Source organism: Archocentrus centrarchus, chromosome 3 (assembly GCF_007364275.1).
Source record: "Archocentrus centrarchus isolate MPI-CPG fArcCen1 chromosome 3, fArcCen1, whole genome shotgun sequence".
Lineage (NCBI taxonomy): Eukaryota > Metazoa > Chordata > Actinopteri > Cichliformes > Cichlidae > Archocentrus > Archocentrus centrarchus.
In genome coordinates, this window is record NC_044348.1 from 22932069 (window position 1) to 22942705 (window position 10637).

Below are 10637 nucleotides of genomic sequence, written 5' to 3' on the forward strand. Positions count from 1 at the left end.
TTTCATTCCACTTAAATGCACACGCTTCAAAGAAAGTTAAAGAACATTAAAATCCTAAACAAATATTCATAGACATTTACAGTGGACAGTGTGCTTACATTCAACTTTAACCTCAAGAACAATGAGAGGGGCTGTGCCTTATGATAAAGTTGGATATGCTCATGATTTTAATTCCACTGATTTCTGACAGTTACTAGCTCATACTGTATGATATGCAAAATCAACTTACCCTTTTTTTTCTGTCAAGCCATTTTCAGGAATTATTGTAGAACATTCAGATTACACAACATGCAAAGACATAAAGCCTCTTTTATTGCATTCTCACACTACAATCAGGCTCACACAGTGCTCGGAAAGTGCCTCCTTTTATCCTGTTGGCTTTTATGTTGAAACACTTTCATGAATGCGTTTTGTAAAACTCAAACTGCTTTTATTTGAATAAATATGGTACGTATGAACATCTCTGGTTATGACATTTGCTTTCTGACAACTGGTTTCTAATTCAGTGTTATTCGACCCCACAAGAGAATAAGTGAGGGAGAGAGAAGGAATCCGAGACAGAGGGGAGACCTCCATCCTACAGGAATCTAATAGAAAAGAGAGAAAAGGGTACACATAGTGAGAGCAGCAAAAACACTCAAACTGTGCTCCAGTAGTTAAAGAAATAGCACTGCAGCTTCGTCGTTCAGTAATTTTCTGAAATAGTACTATTGTAATAATAATGCAGTAACTGGATTCCTGAGGGTGGCAACTTGTGGACAGATCATCTCATTAGCTCATTACCCAACAATTTTTTAATTTTTTTGTAAAACTTGAAATACTGATGTGTGGTGATAAACTACTACAAAAAGTATTTTTTCTATGTTCGGTAAAATACTACTGCCACTCCAAGAATACTCAAAATACATGCGAAAAGCAGTATTTGAGGCTATACATTAATTTGTGAAACAACTGGATACATTTTCAGTGACTGAAGGTTACATATAACGCAAACTAAGACAAAGTATTGTTTCTTTATTCCTCCCTTAACCCCTGGGTTCAGTCATAATCTGTTAGAAATGGAATCTTAAAAAATTATCTTTCCCCTTCATTTAACTGTAGGGCAAGTGAGGGAAATGAACAGCTTCTAAATATCACAAGAAAGCATAATAAAGATGGGTGCAGCTGCTTAAAATTGCGACCAACAAACACAGAGACATAATAATGTTTGTTGGGACCCCTTTGAAAACAACGTGGTACATCTCAAGAGGTTTATCCTGGTATCATAAATGCATCCATAATAAGATAATCTCCAGTCACTCACAAACTGAAGCCACAGTTATAACCATAAACATGGCTGTGTAGACATCTTGGAGATTTTATGAAAAGACAAAGGCAGTTTGAACCTACAGACACATTCACACACACACACACCTCTAATATTGTTATATGGCTGTCAGGTTTTCAGTGGCTTGGGTTAATCAGAAAAGCAACTGGAAGGGTGCTATCTACTCACCAAACTGCCACATTTATCGATTCCATTTACACACACACACACAAACTGACAACCATTTTCACCAGAAGAACAGGCGCCCATAACAACCCTTTAACTATTCTATTGGCCCCAAATAGATTTTCCCATTTTACGCTGTAGAGGCAGGGGAAACACTGGAGCAGAACTGAAAGTGATATAAATGTATCAAAAAACAGATGAACAAACATTGTGGGAAGATTTATTACTGGAGATTTTAATAAAAATTGGAGGCGGATGAATTGATTTTGGTTTAAGGGAGGGTGTTATAAAGTACAATTTATCGGGATGGCCCAGGTAAGATGCATTATTTTCCGATTGTTATCTGGCTTTGCTGTTTAAGGGGCTGATTTGTGTTGTGTATTGCATTTTATGGGGAAGAAGGAAAGGGGAACTTTCAATGATTTAGGTGGGATGTATTAATCAAAGGCAGTCGGTGTGAACCATAGATCGCCAAGCAAAAGAGGTACAGGTGACAGCTCATTCTGCAAAAGAATGTTTTGGAGCTGCACATCGCTTCTCAATCCCCTTTCTTCACCACGCTATTCCCCACCTCCCTCTTCCTTTCGCTCTCCATCTAACTATCTTTCCCACCTCATCATCTAAGCCTTTTTCTCTCCCCTTTCTTTCTTGCTATCTTTCCCTATCCATGCCTCTTCTCCACAGTTCGGTGCACACTTGGTTTTAATTTTATGAGGCTGAGAGTAGCTTTTAACCATCCATGCGGCAAATAAACTGGGGATTAGGAGTATTTAGTGTTTTCCTCCTTCCTAAAAGCTTCTTTAGCGCTCAGTGACCTTTGCTGCTGCCTCTGACATGCAAAGAGACAAGCCCATCATCATCAGGTTTATGCATTCAGTCCACTATCAGTTGGTAAATGATGTACTGTTTGCCTTTGTACTAGCTGCTTTTGTCTGCTCAGTCTAGTTCATGCTTTAGCTGTCTTTGTCTCCTGAAGTGTGTCAGATTTGGCTTTTCTTACTGTCTAACCAGCTATATCATTATCTAGGCTATACTGTCAGCTATATTCCTATTTCTGTCTATTACCATACTTTTGTTGTGCATGGTTTTCACTGTGAAAGGCAGGTTTAAATGGAACTCTGAAGCCAACTTCTTTCTTTCTTTCTTTCTTTTAATATATACCACCAATAAATATTTGGGATTGATATACTGGTAAATAAAATGTACAAAAACAACCCATAGGCCTCTTTGCAAAGTTCAGTGTTGGGGTCTTTCTCAATCTTAATCACACACACACACACACACATAATGAAAGGCTATTTGTCCAGGCCAGTCACCTGTGGCCAGGCCTGATTTCTGTTGATTTAAAAGTTAGATCGGTTCTGTGATGAATGAAGCCTTTTCCATGTGAGTCAGCAGGGTAAGAGTGTAATAGGTGGTAGAAGTATATAACAGTAATCTAATTACACTATATTCATTGTTAGACTCTTGAGTAGTTAAAGATAGAACATGCAACAAAACCAGCAAAGTGCATATAAATGAACCAGATGGAGCATAGTAAATAATGAGTCTGTTTGTTTTTTGTTTGGGATTTTTTAAAGTGGAATAATATAGTAATTCCTTTCCTTTATGTTTATACAACATACAAAACATGTTTTAAAGTTCTAGCCCAGTCATGGCAATCAGCTAGTGAATGGGAAAACAAATCTATCAGTGGGCATTATGGCCAAAAGGCCAAAGCCAGTTAAAGTTTCTTGACACACTCACTAACCACAAATGCAAGTGTGCTGATGCATGTTATAGGGTGGTCACTGGCTATCATGAACAGCTACACATTCAAAAGTGCATACTGTGTAAAAGCAGTGCAACGTGAAGTCCACTATGCACTGCTTCATATGATAAATACACTGAAAAGACTCGCGAGGCATACCTAACAAGTCAGACTTAACACTGCATCAGTCACAAGATACATCCAAGAGTAAAGGATTGAATCATTTTTTTATTTGATTCTTTTCCACAAATAATATCTATTTTTCCTTCATGTGCTTCCCTTTATAGTGTTTTTATTCATATAAAATTTTAAACATTAGTTACTGTAAGCTTTGTGTACACTAGGTGAAACTTAGTTTTAGGTCAGGGCCATGTGATACACGATGTACAACTGAAACTGGCTGTAGTTAAGCATGCGCACATATGTAAACAAACAAACAACAACAAAAAGCATAAATGACATCAGAGGCTCCTATAGCCCTTGACTCATGCACACATGCACATAGGCCCTTATGGGCCAAAGGTCAAGGTCTTTATGAGGTGCAGAAAATGCACTATTTTAATACAATAGGTTGCAGTGCACTTTTGACTTTTCTTATGTCTTTATCTTTGTAATTAGATAACAATAGACAAGCAATTACAAAATAGGAGAAAAGAAGCTCTGTTGATCAAAAGGAATGGGAGTTGATGTGGTTTTGGTGTCACCCAGGTTGCAGTGGCACTCCCAGGAACCTGATATAAGGAAGGGGGGAAAAAACAAAGTTCAACATAGAATCCACCCTTAAATTGACACCCGGACAATAATGAAAATGTCTGCTGTAGAATAATTTAGCAAAAGTGTTTACATGGATGATGTCATCATTACGGATGACAACTAGGAGTACGATCTGCAGATGGTGGCTGTGGTTCTGAAGTCCCTCAAGGCAGGACTCATGACCAACCCCTAAAAAGTGTGTAATTGGGCAGGGGGAGAGTCAGTGTCTAGGGAGGCTTCTGACCCAAAGGCAGGTGTGCCTCTAGCTAGTCTCCTGCCATTACTGCCTGCCCGAGGCCCAGACTTCAAAATGATGTAAGGTAGTTCACGTGGGTGGATAGCAGGCTTCTGGTTGTTTGAGCTATATTCTCAACCTTTTTGTGTTGACCAGTCCCCTAACTGATCTTACCTGGAAGGGAGAGCCCAGCAGGCACTAAAAAGGTTAAAGTGTCCTGCTCATGAACCAATGCAGAGATTTATTTTCTGATTTGTCTCTGGACATATTAGAGACAAATGAATGGTAGCCTTTCATGTACAGGTCATATGACGCATACACATGGCACCTTTTAAAAGCTCCCTAATTTTCTAAATGAAGAAGATTGTCATAGAAAGTGAGAGTGATTTTCTGGGCTAGTCTGGGCGGAAGGCAGACGTTGGCGAGAAAAGCGTCATTAATTGTAATTATCACCCCTACCTGCATTGATGTTTTACCTTTTCACATATGAGGTGGTGCCACCATTGCTGCTCTTTGACTCATTATGACACCACAAGTTTTGTTAAATCAACCACTTGCATCCTTGATTCTGAGAGAATTATTCTGGTCAGCACAGAGGGCTGATATGTTAATAACTAATCTCCTCCTACTTCTGAGTAAGTGTCTTGTCTATCATGCATTCAAGGCATTTAATATATATTACAAGAAAGGTTTAATTATGGAAAACACAAACACTAATAGGCCCTGCTTCTTAATCTCACCAGAAATTCCCCAGCAGTGCATCTATTCAGCATTTTACATTTTACTGTCGACACAGTAACCAAAACATTTTCCTTTATAGCATAATATGCATCAGTTAAAAAAAAGAACTTCTCCAGAGAGGCTAAGCACAAGTTAAACAAGCAGGCAAAAAAGAGAACTTTGATAATAGCAACATATGTAGGTACAGATGTTCATACAAGAAGAGATCCAATTAATCATTAAGTCACTCCACATGTCACTGCCTCAACTAAATAAGGTCCAGTGTATCTGAGCCAGAACCACTATATGTTCCTGTGTGTGTATATATGCGTGTGCGTGTGTGTCCCTGTTTGTGCGTAGGGGCTGATTGCTCTTGACTTCATTAATCTCTGCAGTGTGGTTATGATTAGCTCTCTGAGGCATGCCAGAGGACATCTGACACACACGCTCACACACTTACTGTCAGGTCTGGCCACCTCTCCAGCCTGTCTCTCTCAAGTCCAGCCAGTTAGGTGCAGAAAAGAGAAACAGACTAGCTCCTGTGGTCACTGGACATGCACACATACACAGGCATGCAAAAGGTTTGTGATATTTCAGAAAGAAGGGAGAGAGTCTCGTGTGTTTACAATTTCAGAACTGCAGCCAAAAGCAACTCCACTGTTTGGAAATGTGTGCAAAGTTGGGGTTGAACAAGGTATTGAAATACCTAGTTGATTCTAGTAGCCTGAAATTTTATATTTAAATTTAAATTTAATTGGCTGGGTATTTGGGGAGCTGAGGGATTCTTGGTAAGAATTTCTAAGGTCTACAGCAATCACATGACTTAAAAAAAAATCTGAATTTCAGACTCATATTTGATCCTTTTAAAGCCTAAGCTCAAAAGCTGTTGCATTCATTCTTGACATGATTTGTTATGTGTTGACACCAAAGAGATGACTTTGCCACATCTGTAGACAACATAGTTGGGTTCAAAATTGATAGGTGAAAAGCTATCTGTTCATGTAGTTTAAAATTAATCTAGAACTCAAGTCAGCATCAAGGCCTGCAGGTTAAATCTGGTCCTTCACAAATTGTAATCCGACCTACATATCATATGCATAAGCAAAGATATGAAGCTATGGAAAGGAAACAGAGGCCTAGACTATAAAACACACTGACTGGCCAGATTTAGCTCAGAAATTAACATCCGTGGATGTTGGTACTTGAAGGTTAGAAAAAGATTAATAAGTAGCTGCAAGAGGAGAGAACACAGAAAGCAACAAAGACACAGAGCAAAGGTTAATGTCAATGAAAAATTTGATAAGAGAGAAACAGAGGAAGACTGTCATGTTCAACAAATGAAAAAGCCAATGCATACAAAGGCAAAGCTAGTAAGCAATGCCAATCTGATAGAGCAGGCAAAGGAAAGCTAGAACAAGAGAACAAGAGATGAACGTAACAGCAGATGGGTAGGGGCAGATGAAAAGAACAAGTGAAGTGTAAGGGGTGAAGTGTCTCAGAGAGGGAGATGTCTGAGATGCAAGACTACACCCTACCATGATCAGAGTGTAGACTGGGTGATTTATTTTCCCTCTCCAATATTGAGTTCATGAAAAAAAACTACATTCCATTAAACTACTGAGAGTTTTATTTTGAAAGGAGAATGTGATTGTGGGCGTGGACGTGTGGAAGCAAAGGAATGGTCATCAGATGTGGCAATCATGCAACGAAAAAGTCTTACTCATCCGACTCATCTTATTCTCCTCTTCTAGTCTTTGATTGCCATTCTCTAACAATACATTCTCCTTTCTTTTATTTCTAATGCATATTGAACCAAGAGTTGCCCGTTATGCACAAGTTTGCACATAGATACAGTTTATTTGATTTCTGAAAGCACTGAAGTGCACTTTTCTTAATATACATTTTAGGGAAGATTGTGCACAAAACTAATATATTAAAACTTGCTGCAGGTTAAAGGTCACACAAATTGTGAGGGTACATTTGAAGTGTTGGAAAATCCTGGAAAAAACGGTGTTCAGAGAGAATCTTAATGACACAGGTATTTAAAATTATTTTAAACTAAAGATTTTACTGTATTTTTAAAAAAAAATCATGTAGCATTTTCTTAGTCAGATATTTAGTTGCAAGTCAAAAATAATTGAAGTTTTAAAATGCTGTGATTTCATTTTTTTTTCTATTTTGACAACAACCCATCTACATTTTTTTTCTAAATCCAATTTAATGTTGTAACTCTGGCCTTGACAGTCTACACAGAAAACCTGCTGCTAGATGAATCTATGTGTGGGTGACAGAGTGTGTGGTGTGTCTATGTGGTTTCAACAGAGACAGCAAAATGACACATTGTTGAAAAGAAGAATGAGAGGCGTAATGATGGAACAATAATGCCACATGTGTATGGTAGACTGTGTGCGTGTGTGTGTGTGTCCGTGTGTGTGTGCGTGTGCGTGTGTGTGGTGATGAATCTCTCATTGTGACAGTGGGGCCGGCAGCAGCGAATGTCCTTCTGGGTGGGACACACACGAACACGCAGACACACACATACACACATACACAGATGGAAACGACCACACTAATGGATCACCCCTGTCTGCACGCAATCCGCCACAAATAATGATGAACCACCCCTGCATTAAACTATTTTACACAATGCTCAATTCATTATTTTGCGCGCTCTCTCTCTCTCTTCTCTCTGCTCTCCCTCTCTCTGGGTATAGGTGAGCTAATAACAGTATGATATTTCTCCTTTAGCAGCAGAATTGTAGGTTTTATCCATTAGTAGGATATTAGGAATGAGGAAAGGTGGAAGGGAGGGGATGGAGAAGGAAAAATAGATGGCTTTAAAATGGTTTAAAAGCATTGCCACTATAAAAAGTAACAGCAGCCCCAGGTGGGAAATATGAAGGAACAATTTGCATAGTTTTGAAGAAAGAACAGGAACAACTTCCAACATTCGAACATCAGCTCAAGCTGAAAAAGATGAGCCCATTTTCTGAAGTTTGTGCTTTTGTGTGTGTTGGGCGATTCCATTTTTTTTTTATGGAAAGTAATGGAAAAATAAGGAAAAGATATCAGTGGTTTAATCACCACAAAACTCATTTTGGAGAAAAAGAAATTGTGCCATTATGCACATTTTATTTGGGGATTACTAAGTTCACTTGGAAAAACATTTACATACTGTTGCAAAACCATGTTATTAAACCATGTGCTGAATTTACCCTTTAAATATTTAATGCGGGTCTAAAAATTCAATGAAATGTGAATTAATATGAAATTGCACATTGTAACATTTTATTAAAATGAAATCAGTGGACAATCAGTGGTGTTTAATGATTTCTAAAAAAAAAAAAAAGCTATAGGCTTTGTACAAAGAATACAGCAGGGATCTTGTTTTTTTCCTACTTTGCTGGCCTAAACCAAAACACATTCTAATTACCCATCATATATTTGTGCTGAACTGGCCTACCTCCAATCTGATTGGTTCTCACTGAACTTTAGTCATTAATCTTCTGTCATCTCTGTTTTTAGTTATAATTCTCTACTGCGCTTTCTTGTTACTCAGCTTTATTTCTGGATTTTATTAAAACTTTTTTGTTTCTTTTTTTTGTTGTTTTTTTACCAGAACATTTTTTTCTTAAGGTTTCCCCAAAATTACGAGATCAGGAGCTACCTTAAAATTCTACTACTGTTAAAAAAGAATGCCAGTGGGGTAATGATTAAATAATAGCTGATACAAATATCCTTTATGTTTAAAATATATTTCCCTGCTTCACTTGCTCAGTGTGGAATAGAAGAGAAGAAAGAGCATTATGGATTTCAATTAAGTGATCCCTGGGCAGAGAGGGATGCGTCAGAGTGGGGGAATTAATGTGCTACGGACAGATGTTTAATAATAATGGCCGAACTGGCCCTGCCGAGAAACACACATTCCATCCACTGCACCCCCACTGTGGTGGAAGGAACACACATGCATCCAAAGACACACGGACTGCCCTGCACACACAGGACACTCATGTATAATCACTCATACACTGACACATGCACTAATGATTCATACACATGCACTGTGCAAAGAAATGTGCAATAGTCACCCACCCATAGACACTGCATCTCCACTGGTGTGTGTGCGTGTGTGTGTTGTGTGTGTGTGTGTGTGTGTGTGTGTGTGTTTGCCTGGTGTGTAGCTTTATGACCAGTGCTGGCCACAGTGCATATGGCCCTCATTTAGGAACAATGGGCATGGAGAATGACTGACTGGAAGAGCTTCCTCACTGTGAGAGGTGACTGGAGGCATGTTAAATGACATGCCCCATATGGAGAGATGGAGCGAGAGATGGAGAGAGAGAAAGAAGAAGAGAGTATATACATGGGTAATCCTGGACAAGAACTTATTGCTTCACTGAGCAAGGGAAATGTTTTGACTGAGAACGGACAGAGGATGAGGAAAGGAGAAGGAAAATGGTACACTGGCGATAGAAGGTAGAACTGCCGAGAAAAATATCTGGAAGGATGAAAGTGGACCTGAGTTGTTGAAAGGGCATGCTGTTACACATAGAAGAATGTGGAGATGATGTTGGGCTGAGTCTAGAAGCGTGTCATTAGAAAGAGTGTAAACAGGATGTCTTTTCATGAAGTGCTCTCACTCTACTTTTTGTGTCGTTGTCTCACAGATACACACCTGGTGACACCTAATCAGTGCTGTGGCAGGACGAATAGCCTGCAGCATTTTTACAGTCTTGTCAAAAACAACGCTTCCCTAAAAAAAAAAAAGAAAAAAAAAAGAAACTCTTTTCTTGCTCTCTTTCGCTCCTCTCTCTTTTTCTCACATGCGCTGTTTCATACCCTCTTGTCACAACAACATTTCTCCAGTAATTACTAGGGTGGTCGCCCTCCTATCGCCCTTCGATGGATGAGCTGAGCCACCATGGGTTCAACCCTCCAGCCATAACTCTACCTAGGACGTCTGCTTACTGCTCTTCACCACTGTGGTGGCCCTCAGACAGCAAATTGGCCTCAGAGAAAGACAGAGAGACTGAAAAGGATCTCAAACAAGCGCACTGCCTAGTTCACAGAGACGCAGGCATGCCGGCGTAAAAGACATGAAAGAGCATTGAGATGGACACATACTCATTCACTTTCACTATTTGTGGTTTCCCTGTCTCCAGGGAGTAATCTATAATACAGACAGTCTTTTCCTCTGACCACTGGCCAGACAGATATCTTTCCTTGCACGGGTACCAAAATGCACACACAAACACACATATACACCATGCTTAGGTGATCATTTTGACAGGGAAATATGAGTGAAGAGGAGTGGAGTGAAGACGAGGGGAATGTGGAAGGAAAAGCGGGGAGAAATAACTGATAACTGTATGATGAAAGGTGATAACGTCAGGAGAGGAGGGAAGTAGATGACGGGATGGATGGAAGACGTGAGGCAGCTGGCAGATCAATACACAGATCCACAATCTGCATCCACGGAGCAGGCATGTTTAAAATCTCTTTTAGGGATTCCCCGCTCCCCCAGCCCACCCCCTATTCTATGTTACACGTATTTTTGCTTTGGAAGTGGCAAGGAAGTGGTGGTTTGGAGGGACATAAACAAAATAGCATTGTTGCATTAATTGTGTGTTACTTTTCATGTATTACTTTTGGCATTTACGGTTAATTATTTGTAGTCCATCAAAGAA